At 43.9% G+C, this 21,240-nt stretch overlaps 1 protein-coding gene across 1 annotated transcript in view; it reads left to right on the forward strand.

The window, feature by feature from the left end:
• The window catches only part of LOC141051184 (uncharacterized), a 105,441-nt gene that overhangs the window by 67,074 nt on the left and 17,127 nt on the right, over positions 1-21,240 (forward strand). The gene's annotated exons all lie outside the window — the stretch shown is intronic.

The following is a 21,240-nucleotide window of genomic DNA, read 5'->3' on the forward strand; positions in this document are numbered from 1 at the left end:
GTGCACAGTATATACCGTATGGGAATAAACATGCGAGAAATAGGAGGAAACCACTATGGCTAAATAGAGCTGTAAGGGGTGCAATAAGAGATAAAAATAAAGCATTTAGAGAATTAAAGCAAGTAGGTAGTGATGAGGCATTAACTAAATACAGAAGATTAAATAAATTCTGTAAAAAGCAAATCAAGACAGCAAAGATTGAGACAGAGAGACTCATTGCCAGAGAAAGTAAAAATAAGCCCAAAATATTCTTTAACTACATAAATAGTAAGAAGCTAAAAAATGATAGTGTTTTCCCCCTTAAAAATAGTCTGGGTGAAATGGTGGATGAGGATGAGGAAAAAGCCAATATGCTAAATGCCTTTTTTTCAACAGTATTTACACAAGAAAATCTCATGACGGATAACATGATCAGGGATAAAAATTCTCCATTAAATGTCACATGCTTAACCCAGCAGGAAGTACGGCGGCGTCTAAAAATCACTAAAATTGACAAATCCCCAGGCCCGGATGGGATTCACCCCCGAGTACTGCAGGAATTAAGCACAGTCACAGATAGACCATTATTTTTAATCTTTAAAGATTCCATAATAACAGGGTCTGTACCACAGGACTGGCGTATAGCAAATGTGGTGCCAATATTCAAAAAGGGGACAAAAACTGAACTTGGAAATTATAGGCCAGTAAACTTAACCTCAACTGTGGGTAAAATCCTGGAGGGTTTTCTAAGAGATACTATACTGGAGTATCTGAAGAAGAATAACCTCATGACCCAATATCAACATGGGTTTACAAGGGATCGTTCCTGTCAGACTAATCTGATAAGCTTTTATGAAGAGGTAAGTTCCGGACTGGACCAAGGAAACGCAGTGGACGTGGTGTACATGGACTTTTCCAAAGCTTTTGATACGGTGCCACACAAAAAGTTGATACATAAAATGAGAACAATGGGGATAGGGGAAAATATGTGTAAGTGGGTTAAGAGCTGGCTCAGGGATAGGAAACATAGGGTGGTTATTAATGCAGCACACTCGGACTGGGTCACGGTTAGCAGTGGGATACCACAGGGGTTAGTATTGGGCCCGCTTCTTTTTAACATATTAATGACCTTGTAGGGGGCATAGAGAGTAGAATTTCAATATTGGCACATTACATTACACTCTGCAGGGTAATCAATACAGAGGACAATTTTATATTACAGGAGGATTTATGTAAACTAGAAGCTTAGGCTGATAAATGGTAAATGAGCTTTAATGGGGATAAATGTAAGGTCATGCACTTGGGTAGAATGAACAAGATGTATAATTATGTGCTTAATTGTAAAACACTGGGCAAAACAGTCACTGAAAAAGACCTGGGTGTATGGGTGGGCGACAAACTCACATTTAGCGGCCAGTGTCAGGCAGCTGCTGCAAAGGCAAATAAAATAATGGCATGCATTAAAAGAGGCATAGATGCTCAGGAGGAGAACATAATTTTACCTCTATATAAGTCACTAGTGCGACCACACTTAGAATACTGTGTACAGTTCTGGTCTCCGGTGTATTATAAAGACATAGCTGAACTGGAGCGGGTGCAGAGAAGAGCGACCAAGGTTTTTTTTTTAAATTCGTTTATTAAACCATAAACAGGTGTACAATATACATACTGGTATATAATGTTAAGCATAATACAAAAAAATACATGTTTCATACGACATTGAAATGTGAGGCAAAATGTGCATACCAGTTGTATACAAAATAAAGCAAAATATAATGTCAATTAAATCACAATGGTCTTGTGTTATTACTCGAGTGATGAAATCTACCTAACTTCTAAACCGTACCTACATCTACAAGAACGTAAACTATTCCGCAGCCTACTTGCACACAATTAGCTATTTATTATGTTACATTTCCACTCTACAAAGTGAGGTGAGAGGAATTCCACCTCTCCAAAATCTTTTCAAATTTACCCAGGCACCCTCTGTTTTGATATAACGTGCGCTCATGGGATAATCGAATTCACTAAATTGATCCAGGACCCGGGAGATGGAGATGAACCTCCCATCCACCGCAATGCCAGTACCTTTCGTGCCATAAACAGTGTCTCCCGTAGGAAAATCCCAACATATTGACCCCATGTCTCCTCATCCCATACTCCAAACAGACAGACCAGTGGTTCAAGGGGGATAGGAATTTGTACCAGGGATGTCAATAATGATGTCACCTCCCTCCAAAATTGTGCAACGATAGGACAGTACCAGATCATATGAATAAAGTCTGCATCTAATGAATGGCATCTCAAACATTCCGATGATTGGTATCGGCCCATCTTGAAGAGTCGAGTTGGAGTCAAATATGATTGATTTATAATATATAATTGTATCATCCTGTTATTAACAGACGGAGATGCCCTGATTGGTGACTCCAGGATTTCTTCCCACTCCTCTCCCCTTGTATCTGGGATGAGCCTTTCCCATTTCTTCTTAACGGAGTCTATAGTAGATTCTGACCCTACTGACAGCATATGTGTATACAGAGAGGAGATGAGACCTTGGGGGCCTTGTGATTTAAGGATCCCTATAGCGACCAAGGTTTTTAGAGCACTGGGGGGTCTGCAATACCAAGACAGGTTATTACACTTGGGGTTATTTAATTTGGAAAAGCGAAAGCGTATGGGTGATCTTTTTACAATGTATAAATATATGCGGGGACAGTACAAAGACCTTTCTAATGATCTTTTTACTCTTAGTCCTGTGACGGGGACAAGGGGGCATCCTCTACGTCTGGAGGAAAGAAGGTTTAAGCATACTCACAGACGCGGATTCTTTACTGTAAGAGCAGTGAGACTATGGAACTCTCTGCCATATGATGTTGTAATGAGTGATTCCCTGCTAAAATTTAAGAAGGGACTGGATGCCTTTCTTAAAATGTATAATATTACAGGGTATATACACTAGTTTCCTTAATATTGCGTTGATCCAGGGAGCTTGTCTGATTGCTGTACGTGGAATCGGGAAGGAATTTTTTTCCCCAATGTGAAGCTTACTGTTTGCCACATGGTTTTTTTTTTGCCTTCCTCTGGATCAACATGCTAGGGCAAGTTAGGACAGGATATGGGTTGAACTAGATGGACTTAAAGTCTCCCTTCAACCTTAATTACTATGTTACCCTTAAGACCCATAATTCCTGGGATTGATTCACTTATAGCGAAAACCTTAGGGCATGGCTTGATGGATATCTTCAACCCCTCCTTTCAGGACTCCTGTTTTTGAAGGACTCTTCCATTGTCCTAAAGGTTTTTCAAACACTTAAATGGCAGGATGGATATTTTTGTGCAACATGCGATGTTGTAAACTTATACTCCTCTATTCCTCATGCCACAGCTATGACAGCACTACAATTTCATTTGGATAAATACAGTGCATAACCTTCACCTTTGAAACAGTTTATCTTACTGTCACTTGATTACCTTTTGAAACACAACTATTTTATGTTCCAATCAAAATTTTTTCTACAGACACTTGGAGCCACGATGGGATCTAAATTTTCTCCTTCTTTGGCAACACTTTATATAGCCTGGTGGGAGGAAATTTATATCTTTACCAATAACAACCCTTTCATTCCACACCTGGTATAGTATGCCAGATATGTGGATGACGTCTGTCATAAACTCATTTTCTGCTCCACCAGTTGAGAGTACCCCTTCCCTCTGGTGGTGACAGGAGGTAGTGCGGTTGGTTTAAATGGTAGTGATCTGCCACCTGATGAGGAAGATAACGATTGGATCTCTGGAGTATCAGACTGGATATAAGACAGCCGACGCCCTATCCGGGTGCTGGTGATTCAGTCTGCTTCTCATGTCCTGGACTTCAGCTCTCTTCCAGTCTTCTCAAGTTAAGTTTGTTTTTTGCTATTGTTCACACTTGCGCTTGTTGGTCAATTCAGTTTTTTGTGTAATCAGCCTGCCCCTGATGGGGCTATGCTGAAATTCCACTCCTATTAATCAGTATTTGCCAATCTGCTTTTTGTCACTTATTAGATTGGCCTCTTTTTTGCTTTGTCTCAGAATATTTCAGAGTGCTGATATAGGTTTAGAAGTCTAGTGACTTCAGGGTTAATTTTGCTATCAGAAGTGTTGGACAATATTTTTGTAGGTTTTTTTGGCAGATTGCAGACAGTGTCTTTCCTTTTCTGTCCTTTTTAGTTAGCCGGGCCCCATCGTTTGCTCAGCCTATTTTCCTGCCTTTGTTTGTATTTTCATCTTGTTTTACCGTCAATACATGTTGGGGGCTGTCTTTCCTTTGGGGTCTGCTCTGGGGCAGTTAGTTTTCCTCTTTTCCTGCTTTAGGCTTATGTAGTTCTCCGGTTGTGATGAGGTGTCTAGGATCAACGTAGGAACGCTCCACGACTGCTGCTAGTTGTGCGGTTAAGTTCAGGGATCTGCAATCTGCATAGTTACCAACTTCTCTGGTTTTCTGTGACTTAGCTTGTTGTCTTTTTTCCTCCTCGGTTTCCCATTCATAACAGACGTCTGTTATGAATGAGTCACCGGAGGAGGAAAAAATCAAAATACAAGCTAAGTCCAGAAAACCGGAGAGGCTGGTTGCAGACCCCTGATCCTATTCACAACAACTAACAGTAGCTGTGGGGTGTTCCTACGGTGGTCCTAGACACCTCGTTCACAGCCAGAGAACTAAATAACCCTAAAGAAAGAAAGGGGAAATCTAAACTGCCCCAGAGCAGACCCCAAAGCAATAGACAGCCCCCAACATGTATTGACGGTGAAAACAGATGAAAACACAGACAGAAAGACCGGCTGAGCAAACGATGGGGCCCTCACTAACTAGATAGGGCAGGAAAGAAAAGCAACTGTCTGCAATCACGCAAAAACCCTGCCAAAAATAATGTCCAACACGTCTGATAGAAAAGGCCCTGAAGTCACTAGACTTCAAAATCACTATATCAGCACTCAGGTATATTCTGAAAACAGAGTAAAGAGATCAACTGATCAGAGACAAAAATGGAGTTCAGCCAGTCCCAACCAGGGCTGGCTGAACACAAACACTAAGTAAACCAGACTAAATCTCATGGAAAGAATAAAACAAACTAGTGATGTAGATGGGAGAATCAGAATAATGAGAATGTATAAAAAAACCCAAAATAAAACGTGTATAATAAAATAAGCCTTTATTGTAAATTTGGCCAGACAACAACAACCCCCCTGACGAAGGAGATTTTCCGAAACGCGCGTCGGGGCGCGTTCCTCAGGCACACCGCTCTCACCACTGTCTGCTCCATTGTCTTTCAGGTAACACACTATGTTGCATTGCGCTGTATACTTTATTGTATAGGTATCGTATTGGGGCATGTCCCATTAATACATCGGTCCTATTACTTTATGGTCATTTGCCTTGTTGGCGGCGCACTGCACTATATCGTGCTGGATTATCTGGGCCGGTTCCTCTTTCCTCCGGTTTCCAACAGGCGCTTCATTACTCCTTGCGCTTTTTTTTTTTTGTGCTGGCTTGTTTTTGATTCGGCCCATTTTAATTGTGCAGCGTTGTTCAGCGTTTTTGCTGCCTGATTCCTGGCTTTGGCCCACTTCTACTACATAGCGTTTTCTATGATCTTTTTTAGTGACCGTTTGTATAGTTATTTTTCAATGCACATTTATTATCCATTTTTTTAGTGCATTATTACTTCAAAAATATTGGATTTATCTCTGCATTTAGCCTATTGTTTACAGCGCTATTTTTTAGCATCTTTTGTGTCAGTTCAGCAAAGACCTTGTTGTTATATTTAAAGTTTTTTTGATTTCACCATCACTGTTTTCACTTGTGGTATATATATTTAGACACTATTTTTTTACAGCAATTTTTTGCATTATTTATTAACATTGGTCTATATGTACACACATTTTTTATTTTCATGATTTTTTATTATTATCACTTCACCATCCATCACACTTATTATATATGTGTTTTTGCTGTTCTACATGGGGAACATTATATATGTCTTATCTGAATCATTTTTGCTGTACAGTGGTGATACCATTATAAGTATTGATACTTGCTGACTAATTTAATGAGCGGTTTTTTCTTGCCTTTTCTTACATATATTTATTTTAATTGCCGTTGTTGTTGTCTGGCCAAATTTACAATAAAGGCTTATTTTATTATACACGTTTTATTTTGGTTTTTTTTATACATTCTCATTATTCTGATTCTCCCATCTACATCACTAGTTTGTTTTATTCTTATGTATACCGGATGGTCTGCCATCCACCTTTGAAAGAAACACATCGGTTATTTATTAATGTATATTTTGTTGTATAATATTCTTTTATTACACATTTTATTACACATCGTTGTTGTTTCTTTTTCTACCTCTCTCTAAATCTCATGGAACAATAGCAGAGCAAAAACTTAGCTTTACTAGACAGGACTAAACTGGAGGCCAGAGCTCAGAGCAGAGAGAATCACCAGCAACCCAGCAGGGAGTCGGCGGCCTTATATCCACTCAGAGATTCAGGGAGTTCATCAGACATCAAAGGTGAAGGAGAAAATGAGCTCATAACAGACGTCCTTCTAGTCTGGAAAGGTGATGCCTCCACTTATTCTGAATTCACATCATACCTCAATTCCAATTCCTGTAATATCAGATTTTCTTGTACTCCATTAACCATTAGTACTCTCCCTTTTTCAACATCATGCTTATAGGTGACAGCATTACTACCATGGTTAACCCTACACTGTACAGGAAAGGTACGAGGCCATGTAATGTTTTAACTACCTTTAAATAAAGAATCCATTTTATCCCTGGATGGTTGTGCCGGAATCTTTCACCATTTTATTTGTATAACTTTTGTATTTGTCATTCTGGGGTTCATATAAGGCAAGGGTCAGGAACCTTTTTGGCTGAGCGAGCCATGAACGCCACATATTTTAAAATGTAATTCCATTCGAGCCATACAATATGTTTAAAACTAAATGCAAGTCAATGTGTGCATTCTAGGTAAGTCTTTACTTGTATTTAGAATGTTTATATGTTACTATCAGTAAGCACAACACAGAGGGATGATAGTAAGAGTTATAGAGTTGTATTGTAAAATGACATTCCAGCAAGTGTATGCTTCAGGGAGGAAAGAGTCACAACCAGCAGAGCGTCCAGTGAGGCGGGTGGAGACAGACCGAGCGCAGTTGTATTATAAAATGACTGTGACGACTCCTGGAGTGGACCCTCTGGGTTGTGGCACCAACCCACCTAGGGCGAGCTGACCTAGTGAGGACCACCCCCTATACAGGGAGTGTCAGGGGAAAGCCCAAGGGGGTAAAGTACCACAACTGCTGGAACCAGGTGGCCGCCTCACGGGAGACACGAATGAGTGTGGATGCAACTGGGAGTGAGCAGGAAACATGAATGTGCAAAGCATGGACATGGGAATACAGGGCGTGTACACTGGAGTGCGTTAGATACTGGGCAGTACAAGGCGGGAACACAGGACGGGCGAACGTGTCCGAGAGCGGGCAAAGCAGGGCGCGTGCAAGGAAGCTTGCTAAAGTATAGGATAGACAGAGCACAGAGCAGAGCTTAGGTACGGAGCATGTGCTAGGAAGCACGGCAAGGCAGAGTACAGGAATGGAGCACAAGGCAGAGGATCCGAGTACAGTGTGCAGCCAAGCAAGGACCAAACAGACCAAGCTAGGAAGCAAAACAATAATCAGGCACATCCCATGGGAAGAGGTAGCCAGATATAGAAAATGAGCACTTGGACTTCCGGGTCAGGTCCTCCAAGACCATACAAGACAAGACTGGAGACAGAGATGAGAAGGGCTCACGTGCGCACTGGAAACACAGCGCAACTACAGGACTAGGTGGAGAGGTGTGCGTGTGCACCCGACGGGACCCCCCCGAGGGCTATGGCACCGGAAGTGGTGACGTTTGACCCTAGATCCCTCCCCCAGGTGAGAGCGGCGTGACAATGACATTCCAGCAAGTGTATGCTTCTGGGAGGAAAGAGTCACAACCAGCAGAGCGTCCAATGAGGGATGGAGAGGGACCAAGCGCAGGTTTGAGTGCTAGGAGACTCTTGGTCAGTTTGTAGTTGGCCCCACTGAAAAGTTGTCAAAAACCAGTCAAAGCAGTTTACGAGTGTTTCAACCGATGAGGTTGGGAGAGCCTGTGTTGATAGTTGCCACAATGGTATGGTAGATAGCAGTGTTTACCTCATCTTTCACCGGAATTGAGGCTGCATACCAATGTGGAACCGGTGAGGAAATGCCGTTTGTAGGTATTGCTGTGGAGCAGATGAGGCAAGGAGAGGAGCGGAGCGCTGTCCCGGCCTGTAAAAGGCGCTCCATGCGGCTCTACCGGGCAGGCATGGATGTTCTGTCCTGTGGTAGGATGGTACAAAATATAAAGACACGTCACTCCTCAAATTATGGTTATTCTGACTCATGGATATGTAGAACGTATGGTACCTGGATAAACCTCTCTTTCTGGGCCCCTTCCGTATCGACCTGTACTCACGTTCATACCGATTAATCAGACAGCTTAACTCAGCCACGATCTCATGTAAGAAGACTCCAGGAAAAGAGGGATGCTTTAACTGAAATTCTTGTATTATGATGAAAGCAGCAGGTAAAAAGGAATATTCTTCAGAGGACATGTAACAGGAAGCATACAGATGGAGCGACGATCACAAAATGGAGAATAAAGGAGGGAACAAACATACATCACAGGACTACAGGGAGAGAGTTGGAACAAAATACAGGGAAAGGCAAACTTCTGCCTAGCAACAGAGATGCAACACAAACAATGCAAATATTAAATGATTTCCCAAGTCATGGGACATGACACTCCCCGTCTGAAATCCTTGGATTTCACGATGTCTGTAATTCTTCGAAGTCGTTCGAACCTGAAAAACAAGGAAAAAGAGAAAAAAAAACATGTATGCAATAATAAACATCAAGCATTTTTAAAGTCCAACTCGTTGTTGTTGACCCGTAGATCACACCGGGAGATAAGTCCAAGACTATAAACCCATCTTCGGATTGGGGAAGCCGGAAACATGCCAACTCTTCCACCAACCCAGCAATCCAATGGAAAATGTCAATGTTCAATAAAAAACTGGGGAATGAGGAGGAATGCTCCCCACCGTGAGCAACGTCCAGGAGCAATGTTCAGTTCATGTGACGTCCTCCTTTGGCAGTAGCAGCACGAGATCGGTGACCGGACGGAGGAAGGTTCGGGTAGAGCCCCCTTTTGTCACCTTAACTTCTGTCTTATGAGTCTTTCCGTCCTCGCTGGGCATGACCTTGGTGATAAGACCCATTGGCCAGTCGGTACGATGAGCCTCTTTGTCTTTTAAGAGAACAAGGTCTCCTTCTTGGAGATTGGGACTGGGTGTCTGCCATTTGTGACGGTTTTGAAGCAGGTGCAAGTATTCGGTCTTCCAACGGTGCCAAAACACGTTGGCTATGTGTTGTACTTGCTTCCACTGACGTTTGTAAATGTCCTTGTTATCGAAATTCCCGAGAGGAACTGTAGCAGCTCCAATCTTCTGTGTAAGAAGTGTAGCTGGGGTAAGAATCATTGGAGCATCAGGGTCAGATGATACTGGGACCAAAGGTCTAGAATTTATTATGGCTGACACTTCTGCGAGGAAAGTGACCAGAACTTCATGAGTAAGAGGAAGTTTATGGTCCAGCAACATGGAGTCAAGGATCCTTCGTGCAACCCCAATCATGCGTTCCCAGGATCCACCCATGTGTGAAGAGTGTGGAGGGTTGAATACCCAAGTGCATCCATTGTCGGACAAGAAATTGTCAAACTGCAATTCCTTGCAGGCTCCTACAAAGTTGGTGCCGCAGTCGGACCGGAGTTGCTTGGCAGGTCCCTGGATGGAAAAGAATCTTCTTAGGGCGTTGATGAAGCTAGAGGTATCCATGGATTCAATTACCTCGATGTGAACTGCACGGATACTGAGACAGGTGAACAGGACAGCCCACCACTTACTGTTTGCGGCTCCTCCACGGGTTCTTCTGGCAACAACCGACCATGGGCCGAAGACGTCTACACCAACGTATGAGAATGGTTGGTCTGTGCTCAGTCGATCTGCTGGAAGGTTCGCCATTTGTTGTTGGTGTCTTCCTCGTAACCTTCGACACTTGACACATCTATGGAGAACTGAGGAGATGCACCTCTTCATCCCCATGATCCACAAGCCAGCAGACCTGATGGCCCCTTCAGTAAGATGTCTGCCTTGGTGCTGCACTTGTTCGTGATAGTGCCGAATCAACAGAGTAGTGACGTGATGTCGACCTGGAATAATGATAGGGTTCTGCTCCTTATCGTATTGGTCAGATTTATTCAAACGTCCACCCACTCTTAGTAACTGGCGATGATCGACTACTGGGTTCAAGTCAAGCAGAGTGCTGTTTCTGGACATACCGACTCCCTTGGTAATACTGTCAATCTCGTGTGAATATTCTTCTTGTTGTACACACCTGATGATGACTTGTTCAGCATGGTGTATGTGGTCGGCAGTAAGACGACTCTTACACACATGCCAACCATGGCACCTTGAGGGCTTGTCCTTTGTAAAACAGCGAGCAATGTGGATGAGACAAGCTATAGTTCGTACAGCGGAGGACCAGCTAGAGAAGCGTTCGAAGCGGTGAGACTTCAACCCTTGCCTAGGTGTCGTTGAAGTATAGTGAACAGAGATAGTTTGTCTGATTTCCTTATCAGATTCTGGTTCCACCAGCTCATAAGCATTGTTGGTGTTGCTCGCACAGAAATCTTCGTACAGGAGACTGGGAGGCGTAAACCACATGTTGTCACCAAACTTAGAAGCAGATGTAAGTCTTGTACCTCGGTCAGCTGGGTTTAGATCGGTGGAGATGTGATGCCACTGCTCGGGGGTAGAAAAACTTCTGATGCGCTCTACTCTGTTGCTCACATATACATAGAACTGCTTTGTTTGGTTGTGTATGTACCCGAGTACCACTCTGCTGTCTGTGTAGAAGGTAAAGGAATCAATTGCAATGTCCATTTCGTCTCTTACAACTTCAGCAATTTCTACTAGTCTTGTATTCCAATACACATGATTGGAATACAAGACTAGAAGGATACAACGTATTTGCAAGAAACAGACTTGATAAACGAGGAGGGGGTGTCGCATTGTATGTTAGAAACGCGTATATCTGCACAGAGATTGAAGCTTCAGAGACTGGGAGTTCTGTGGAAACTGTTTGGGTAAGAATACAAGGACAGAATAATGGAAAGGACACCATTGTAGGCATTTACTACAGGCCGCCTGTGCAAGCTGAAGATATGGATGAACTCTTTATGCATCAAATGGCCAAGTTCTCCAAAAAATATGACATAGTTGTCATGGGAGATTTCAACTATCCAGACATTTGTTGGGAATCTCTCTCAGGCAAAACTAACAGGTCAAGGAAATTCTTATCCTCTCTTGCTGACAACTTTATCTTCCAAAAGGTAGGGGAGAAAACAAGGGGAACTGCTACCTTGGATCTAATCCTTATAAACAGGGAGGAAATGGTTGAGGAGGTAAAAGTGGCTGGGACCCTAGGAGGTAGCGACCATGCTATTTTAGAATTTTGGATAACTAGAGGAGGAAGACCTGTGAAGACTCAGACGTCAAGGTTAGATTTCAGAAAGGCAGATTTTAAGGGATTCAGAAAGAGAATTGGAGGGATCCAATGGCTGGATATCCTTAAAGACAAAAATGTCCAGGAAGGATGGGAAATCTTGAAAAATGAAATTCTCAAAGCACAGTTGTTAACAATTCCGAAAAGAGGGAAGAATAGGAAGCATTTAAGGAAACCAGGATGGATGAACACAGAACTTAAGCACATGCTAAAAAGGAACAAAAAAATGTTTATAAAATGGAAAGAGGGAGGCATATCTAAAGAAGAATATAATGCTGTTTGCAGAACCTGCAGGGCACAAATCAGATTAGCTAAAGCTGAAAATGAATTGAGGCTTGCAAGAGATGTCAAAAGCAATAATAAAGGATTTTGGGGATATGTCAAAAGTAAAAGAAAAGTCAAAGATGCTATAGGATTTTTACAGGATGAAAATGATGAAATGGTAAGACAGGATGTTGAGAAGGCTGAACTTTTAAATTCCTATTTTGCATCTGTTTTCTCTCAGAAAGGAAATGTAACATCAACTGTTCTTCACTGTCCTATTAAGGGAATAGAGGAATCCAGGATATCTATAAACAGAAAGATAGTGAGGAAACACTTAGCTAACCTAAATGAATTCAAGTCTCCAGGACCAGATGAATTACACCCCAGAGTACTGAAGGAGATAGCAGAAGAAATTTTTGAACCCCTCTCCATAATCTTTGAAAATTCTTGGAGAACAGAAGTGCCAGAAGACTGGAGAAGAGCAAATGTTGTTCCTATCTTCAAAAAGGGGAAGAAGGTGGACCCAGGCAACTATAGGCCGGTGAGTCTGACTTCTATACCAGGAAAGATCTTTGAACAAATTATTAAACAACATGTATGTCAATACCTGGATAAGAATGAAGTGATTAAACAGAGTCAGCATGGGTTTGTAACTAATAAGTCATGTCAGACTAACTTAATTTCCTTCTATGACGGTATCACTGATTGGGTGGATCAAGGAAATGCTGTAGATATAGTATATCTTGACTTCAGCAAAGCATTTGACAAAGTCTCTCATAAAATCCTTATTGAAAAAATGACTAAGTATGGAATGGACAAGGCAACTGTTAGGTGGATTCATAACTGGCTTAGTGATCGGACCCAAAGAGTGGTCGTAAATGGCTGCACATCCAGTTGGAAGAATGTCTCAAGTGGGGTACCACAGGGCTCTGTCCTGGGCCCTGTATTGCTCAACATCTTTATCAACGATTTAGATGAAGGAATTGAGGGTAAACTGATTAAATTTGCTGATGACACCAAGCTAGGAGGGATAGCTAATACTAGAGAAGAGAGAGAGAGGATTCAAAAAGATTTAAATAAACTGGAGAAGTGAGCAGCAACTAACAGAATGGTTTTTAACAGGGAGAAATGCAAAGTACTACATCTGGGCAATAAAAATGAAAAAAGCATATACAGAATGGGAGGAATAGGGCTAAGTGACAGCACATGTGAAAAAGACTTGGGTATACTAATAGATCACAGACTGAATATGAGTCAACAGTGTGATGCAGCAGCAAAAAAGGCAAATGCAATTCTAGGATGCATTAACAGAAGCATACAATCTAGATCACGTGAAGTCATTATTTCCCTCTACTCCTCTTTGGTCAGATCTCATCTGGAATATTGTGTCCAGTTTTGGGCACCACATTTTAAAAAAGACATCAACAAACTGGAGCAAGTTCAGAAAAGAGCGACCAGAATGGTGACCGATCTGCAAACCCTGTCTTATGAGGAAAGGTTGCAGGATTTGGGAATGTGTAGTTTGCAAAAGAGAAGACTGAGAGGAGACTTAATAGCTGTCTACAAATATCTAAAGGGCTGTCACATTGTAGAAGGATCAACTTTATTCTCATTTGTACAAGGAAAGACTAGAAGCAATGGGATGAAACTGAATGGGAGGAGACACAGATTAGATATTAGAAAAAACTTTTTGACAGTTAGAGTGATCAATGAGTGGAACAGGCTGCCACGAGAAGTGGTGAGTTCTCCTTCAATGGAAGTCTTCAAACAGAGGCTGGATAGACATCTGACTGGGATGTTTTAGCGAATCCTGCTTTGAGCAGGGGGTTGGACCAGATGGCCCAGGAGGTCCCTTCCAACTCTACGATTCTATGATTCTATGATTCTACTGCCAGTACTGCAGCGCAAAGTTCGAGTCTGGGTACAGAGTGTGCAGGCTTCGGAGATAATTTGGCCTTACCCAGGGCGAAACCACAATGCACCTTATCAGCTTCTAAGGTCTTCAGATAAGCTACTGCGGCTATGGCTTCTGTAGATGCATCACAGAATATATGGACTTCTCTTCTGGTTGCAGCCAAAGATGATCTTGGAGAATAACAACGTGGGACTTGGAGTTGCTCTAAGAACTTCAAGGACTTCTTCCATGTCTCCCACCTTTGCTGTTTCTGAGTCGGAAGCGGGGTGTCCCAATCAGTGTTCTCGGTAGTGAGCTGCCTTAACAGTATCTTGCCTTGAATAGTGATGGATGCTACAAACCCGAGAGGATCGTAGATGCTGTTTATGACAGATAGGACTCCTCGTTTTGTAAAGGGTTTGTCACAGGGCGACACTTGGAAGGTGAAGGTGTCCTGTTTGATATCCCACAGTAGACCATGGCTGCGCTGTGTGGGAGGAACATCAGAACCTAGGTCGAGGTCCTTTAGGTTCGTGGCATGGTCCTCAGATGGAAACGCGCTCATTACTTCTTGACTGTTAGAGATGATCTTGTGGAGTCTGAGGTTTGATGTGGATAGCATTTCCTGTGTCCTGGAGAGTAGGTCAATTGCCTCTTCACTTGTGGGCAAGGACTTGAGCCCGTCGTCTACGTAGAATTTCTTCTCTACGAATTGACGAGCATCGGATCCGTACTCTCTCTCACCTTCCTGGGCTGTCCATCTCAGTCCGTAGATCGCCACAGCAGGTGAAGGACTGTTGGCGAAGACATGGACCTTCATCCGGTAGTCTATGACTTGATTGTTGACATTGTTGTCTTTGTGCCATAGGAACCTAAGATAGTTTCTGCTGTCTTCCTTCATGATGAAGCAATGAAACATCTGCTGGATGTCAGTCATTATAGCAACAGGTTCTTGTCTGAAGCGGATCAGTACTCCAAGGAGGTTGTTGTTCAGGTTGGGTCCAGTTAGTAACAGGTTGTTGAGAGAGAGGCCTTCATACTGAGCACTGGAGTCAAACACCACTCTGATCTGGTTAGGTTTGCGAGGGTGATAGACGCCAAAGGATGGAAGGTACCAACATTCTTCTCCTTCCTTCAGTGGTGGCGCAGGTTTAGCATGATCTTTGTCAAAGATGTTCTGCATAAAGTCAATGAAATGCTTCTCCTTCTCTGGTTTCCTCTTTAGGGTACGTTTTAAGGATGAGAACCTTGCAGTTGCTTGCTGCAGGTTGTTTGGCAACCTCGCTCTTGGGAAACGAAAGGGTAAAGGAGCTACCCAACTGTTGGAGTCATCTTGAACAAATTCTTTGTCCATAACCTTTATGAATTCTTTATCTTCCCTTGTGGGTGCTAACTTGTTGTCTTCACTTGTGGAATCGAACACTGTTGACCCGAGGTTTTCGTCCCAGGGCTGGAGCATGTTCATGTTGTTGAAGGATTCCTGTTGCCTCTTGGTGTTGCTCACTTTCTCTTTCACCCAGTAATGATGTGGGCATGGCTGAAATGAGTGCTGCGACCATTTGACAAGATGTGTGTTTTGTAAGAGGAGATGTTATTAGGTCTCTTCATCTTGTGTATGCAAACATCGCCTATAATTACCCAGCCTAGATCAAAGCGTTGGGCAAATGGTGCGTCGTGTGGTCCGTTAATTTGCTGACGTACCTTGTGCAGCCGGAGAATGTCTCTGCCAAGCAGAATCAGGATATCTGCGCTGTTGTTGAGGGCTGGTATCTTGTTTGCTATCCCCTTGAGATGTGGGTGATGAAGAGCAGCCTCTGGCGTTGGGATCTCTTCTCGATTGGATGGAATCTGGTTGCACTCGACAAGTGTCGGTAAGGGTATCTCCACGGTATTGGCGAGGGATGTCGCTATAAGACCACTGGCCCTTCTCCCAGAGACCTCTGTAACACCGCTGCAGGTACCTAAGGTGTAAGGGTAAGCATTTCCCTTTACGTTAAACATATCAAAGAGTTCTGACCTTGCAAGTGATCGGTTGCTCTGATCATCCAAGAGGACGTAGACCTTCACGGCTTTCTCTCGGTGACCGTTGGGATATACCTTCACCAGGCAAATCTTCGCACAGGACTTGTCCCAGAGACCTTCTCCGCAGACTTCTGTGCACGAAGAAGATATTGTGGTATGACTTGCAGTTTGAGCTGCTTCCTCCCCGCCATGGCTCGTGGTGGGGGAAGGAGTACGTGTAGAGTCAGGACGGTATGGGTGGAGTGCTTGTACGTGATCCTCACTGTCACACTCCATACACTTAATTGTAGTTTTACAGTCTTTAGCAAGGTGTTCAGTAGAAGCACAACATCTGTAGCATACCCCGAACTTCTTTAGAAGTTCCTTGCGTTCTTGGAGCGGTTTCTTCCTGAAGCCGATGCACTTTTTTAAGGGATGTGGCTTCTTGTGGATGGGACACTCACGATTTGGGTTCTCTATCTTTTCACCCTTGTTGCTCTTGCCTGGGGCTGATGTTGGTAAGGGAAGAATATCCATCTTCTTCACTGACACTGGACCCCTGCGGTTTCTGTCATTCGAGCGTGTGCTCACGTATTTAGAGGGAGGTGAAACTGGGCCACTGGATTCTCTGTAGGAAAAGCTTGGGTCGTTCTTACATTCTTAAATGTCTTTTATAAACTCACAGAAGTAGGAGAACGGAGGAAATGACATTTGATGGTCTTTCTTGTATTTTGACCCTATTGCAGTCCACTTCTCCTGTACATTGTATGGTAGCTTGGAGATAATGGGGTTTACTCCATGAGCAGTGTCCAGGTAGCTAAGGCCAGGTAGGTGGGTGTCTGCCTTGGCCAGCTGGAGCTCTAACAGCAGGTCACTGAGCTCTAGGAACTTTGAACTGTCCTTGCTTGATATCTTTGGAAAATTCTGTAGTCGCTTGAACAGTGCATCCTCTATGGCTTCTGGACTGCCAAAGTTTCTCTCTAGTCTTTCCCATGCAGCCATGAGCCCAGCCGTTGGATTACTGATATGTACAGACCTGAGTCTCTTGACACGCTCTGTGGATTGTGGTCCTAACCATCTGATCAGCAGGTCCAGCTCTTCCGCAGCAGTGATGCCGAGGTCACCATTTACGGTTCTAAAGGCACTTTTCCAACCTCTGTAATTTTCAGGTTGGTCGTCGAACCTTGTGAGACTGGTTTTAGTAAGTTCACGGCGAATCATGTACCTTGCGAAGTCGGACATGTCTGTTCTTTCTGACTTAGGATGCACAATTGTAGGCTGAGCGGTGTTGTACATAGAGGTGGAGACGTCTTGACCTTGAAACATGGGGAAGTATGGAGTGGCAGATGCATTTAGTCCAGCAACTGGTTTGGTGGGTATAGTTTCTGCTACATGTGGAGGTGGCACTGTGTGGTTGTCGAGGGTATAATGACCTTGAATGCAGGATTCTGTAAGTGGATCGGCATCCTGGTGCTCTAGAGAAGCGTCAACACCATCAAGAGTGTTAGTGATGATCTGCGGTTCGCCATCTTGGCTTAGCACGTAGTCTCTTGTGCGTTCAATAGGGTCTTCTGCCTCCATTTCACACAAACTGACGCTGTCTCTTTGACTCCCACTGATAGCCTGCTCGAGTACTTTTAATTCTGCCATGGCTGTTGCATGCTCACATTCCTTCTCTAGAGCTTCCATTTCCGCTTTCACGCGTGCCGCTTCTGCATCCATTTCTGCTCTATTTTGTGCAGAGGCAGCTTGTACCTTAGTAGTTTCAGCCTTAGCACGTGCTCTTATAAGCTGCTCAGTAAGAGTAGAATATTTTGATGAACTTGACCTAGATGAACGTTTTGAGTGCTTACACGATTTGGATGAGCGAGTTGATGCATCTGGTGTTCGTGCGATTCTAGCCTCTATCTTGGCTTTAATGTCACGTACAGTGCAGTCTCTTTCAGAATTAAGCTGCTGGAAACCTTGCAATTCGTTTAAAGTCTCTGAGAGATTCAGTTTCTTCAGGAGAATAATGTATTGGTCACTCTTCTCCATATACATTTGGTATGCTGTGCATAATTGTTCTAGGACTCCCTCTGGTGGTAACTCATGAGAAGCAGGCCTTGATACAGTGTCTATGTGACTCACCACTTTCTTCCATACTGAAGACACATCACTATATAATTCACATTTTGCAGTCTCTAAATTCTCCATGACTTTCCATGTGGGTTTGACTGTACATTTTCCCCTTTCGCTAGATGGTGGATGGGGGTCTGGGTCTCTTTCCTGTGCTTGTAAGTCTGGTAGGGACATTGTATTCCTTGCTTCAGACATGATTAGATTGCAGGCAGGAAGAGTCGATGATGGAGGTTATACTTCCCACTGTTCAGCAACAGGAAATACACAGAGACTCTGCACAGAGTTGATACTTTGTATCTAATGCTGGAGCAGCTGCAGGGTCCTGTGTAATTATGGGAGTTATATTCCTCTCTGTTCAGCTGCAGTGTGTAGCTTCTATGCGCGCTGGGGTCTGGCTGGAACTGGGTTACAGTCTATCTGGGAAATGTCCTTTTCCACTGAGATTTAGCACAGACCTTGAGTTACTGTCTCTGAAGGCAGGTTATTCCTTTTTACTATTCTGACTCATGGATATGTAGAACGTATGGTGCCTGGATAGACCTCTCTTTCTGGGCCCCTTCCGTATCAACCTGTACTCACGTTCATACCGATTAATCAGACAGCTTAACTCAGCCACGATCTCATGTAAGAAGACTCCAGGAAAAGAGGGATGCTTTAACTGAAATTCTTGTATTATGATGAAAGCAGCAGGTAAAAAGGAATATTCTTCAGAGGACATGTAACAGGAAGCATACAGATGGAGGGACGATCACAAAATGGAGAATAAAGGAGGGAACAAACATACATCACAGGACTACAGGGAGAGAGTTGGAACAAAATACAGGGAAAGGCAAACTTCTGCCTAGCAACAGAGATGCAACACAAACAATGCAAATATTAAATGATTTCCCAAGTCGTGGGACATGACAATGGTGGTGCCCAGATAAGGGTAACCAATCCTTAATCTATATAAAAAATGAATCTGGCACTCAAAAGATCAATGCTAATAATGAATATTTTACCCGTTACTGCACAGCGCTTCTGCATCAGATTGTCTCCTATGACCTATTCATGATTCTCCCGTGATTTCTCTCTTCTAATAGGCTTCAATCTTAAACCGTCTGATGAAGGTCAATGAATAGACCGAAACGTCATGTTTTTTGGATTATGCCCTCTGAAATAAAATAAAATACTCATTATTAGCATTGATCTTTTGAGTGCCAGATTAGTTTTTTATATTTTTTATTTTTACTGTCGTAGGATGGTGACCGGAGATTGCAGGACCTGCATGACGTCAGTGGTCACATGTAGCCCATGTGACTGCCACAGATGCGAGGCGCCGTAAGGACCAAACTTATCCTACGTGTTTCGGAAATCAGTGGTTTCCTTCATTATTTTTTTGTTAAAGATTAGAGATGGGCACACACCTGGATGTTCAGGTCCAGCAGGTTCGGCAGAACTGTTACAAAAGTTTGGGTTCGGGTACCAGAACAGTACCCGGACTCGAACCCTATTCACTTGAATGGGGGGTCTGAACATCCAGTGTTTGCCAGCTGTGAGTTTTGCCTGGCTGGCTAGCAAAAATTTAGGGGAACCCAAGCCGTTTTTTTATTATTTATTTACAGTGCTGGAGCGGCTGATGAATGCTTCCATCCGCTCTCCTGCTCTCACTGTAATTAGTGGCAGCTTGTGTCAGATGATGGAATCAGTCCCATCAGCTGACACCAGTGACCGGAGGTAAACTTTTTACCTCCGATCACAGCTGAGCTTTCACGCTGTCTTTTGACAGCGTGGGAGCCGCGGCTTTCTGACTGATAGGGAAGATTTCACCGCCGATCAGAAGTGGTGTTTACGCGCTGTCATGCACATGACAGCATGACTGTAATGCCATTGCGTTTGTACTCTGTTTACCCGGCATTACTCTGCATATCTCTTAATCCTTCACTCCTTTCCCTCTAATGAGCTGGAATGCTGTTGTCAGTTACCTGTGCGGTTGGTGCTGAGTTCCCAACTCTGCTGCGTAGCCGTACATGCGTGAGTGGCTCCACTTTGCTGCATGACCACCCGCTTGTGCGGTCCCTGGCTGCCGCTGTGGAAAGCTATCCGCGGGTTGCAAGGTCCTCTGCAGTTGTGCATGACTTACCACGTGTGTTCGGGCTTGCAGCCGCTGCCAGGTGTCCTTTGCTATGCTGATTTGTGTCTGGCTGTGCTTAGGGTGCGCGCGGCCACACCTACCCTGCTTTTATGAGGAATGGGTGTGTGCTAGAATTGCTGCTCCAGCCTATCGCTGTGAGGCAGCTCCTATATAAAGTTCACCTGCCCTGTGGAGCCTTGCCAGAGCTTCACATTAAGTTTGTGTGTCTTCTATTGTCTGTTTGGTGTTCAGCACCTGTCCTGCCTGTTCCCTGGGGTCTTACCTGTGATTACCTCTTGCTTCGCCTGTCAACCTGAGATGTGTTCCCTTTGTGATGTGCATAATCCAGAACCTGGTGTTTTGATGTCATTTGCTTTATTAAAGTAAACTTTTAGTTTCTTCATACCTGAAGTTGTGCAGTGTCTTTTAGTCCTGCATATGGCCATCTTGTCCACAAGCTCAGCTGCTACACACCCCGGACGCTACCCTTCCCTAGTCCGGGTAGACTCGGGTCCCCCCTGTGGTCCAGTGGGTCCATATTCCACGATCACCTGGGACGCATACCCCATCGTCGTTATGGTTCTACGACACGGTAGCGTTGGCTGGGTAAGCCACGCTGCGTCCGCGATTGTAACAGGAAGCTCTGGCCATGGACTCCGCTGAGCCTATAAGGACTGCAGGATATTTCCAAGCCCGCCTGGTGAGCGAATTAGATGGCTCGGATCCCACGTAGTAAGTAAACTAAATTGCTCTATTCCCCGCATGGTCTGCGAATGGGATTTTTTGAGCGTTGGACTCTGCTGCTACTGTGTGAACTGTGGGACTATCTGCCAAACCCAAGTGAGTTTTCTGGGGAATTTTTTTTTGCTTGGGTCTTCAGAAGAGAGGGCCTGAGGAGGGGATACTGTAACGCTGCTATGTTTATACTCTGTTTACCAGGCGTTACTCTGTGTATCTCTGTTTTAACCCTTCGCTCCTTTCCCTCTAACGAGCTGGAATGCTTTTGTCAGTTACCTGTGTGAATGCTGATCAGTTCCCGGCTCCGCTGCGCAGCCGTACATGCGTGAGTGGCTCCGCTGCGCTGCATGACCACCCGCTTGTGCGGTCCCTGGCTGCTGCTGTGGAAAGCTATCCACGGGTTGCAAGGTCCTCTGCAGTTGTGCATGACTTACCTCGTGTGTTCGG

The sequence above is a fragment of the Dendrobates tinctorius genome, unplaced genomic scaffold, assembly GCF_039654945.1.
Source record: "Dendrobates tinctorius isolate UK_male_01 unplaced genomic scaffold, ASM3965494v1 ptg000155l, whole genome shotgun sequence".
Classification (NCBI taxonomy): Eukaryota; Metazoa; Chordata; class Amphibia; order Anura; family Dendrobatidae; genus Dendrobates; species Dendrobates tinctorius.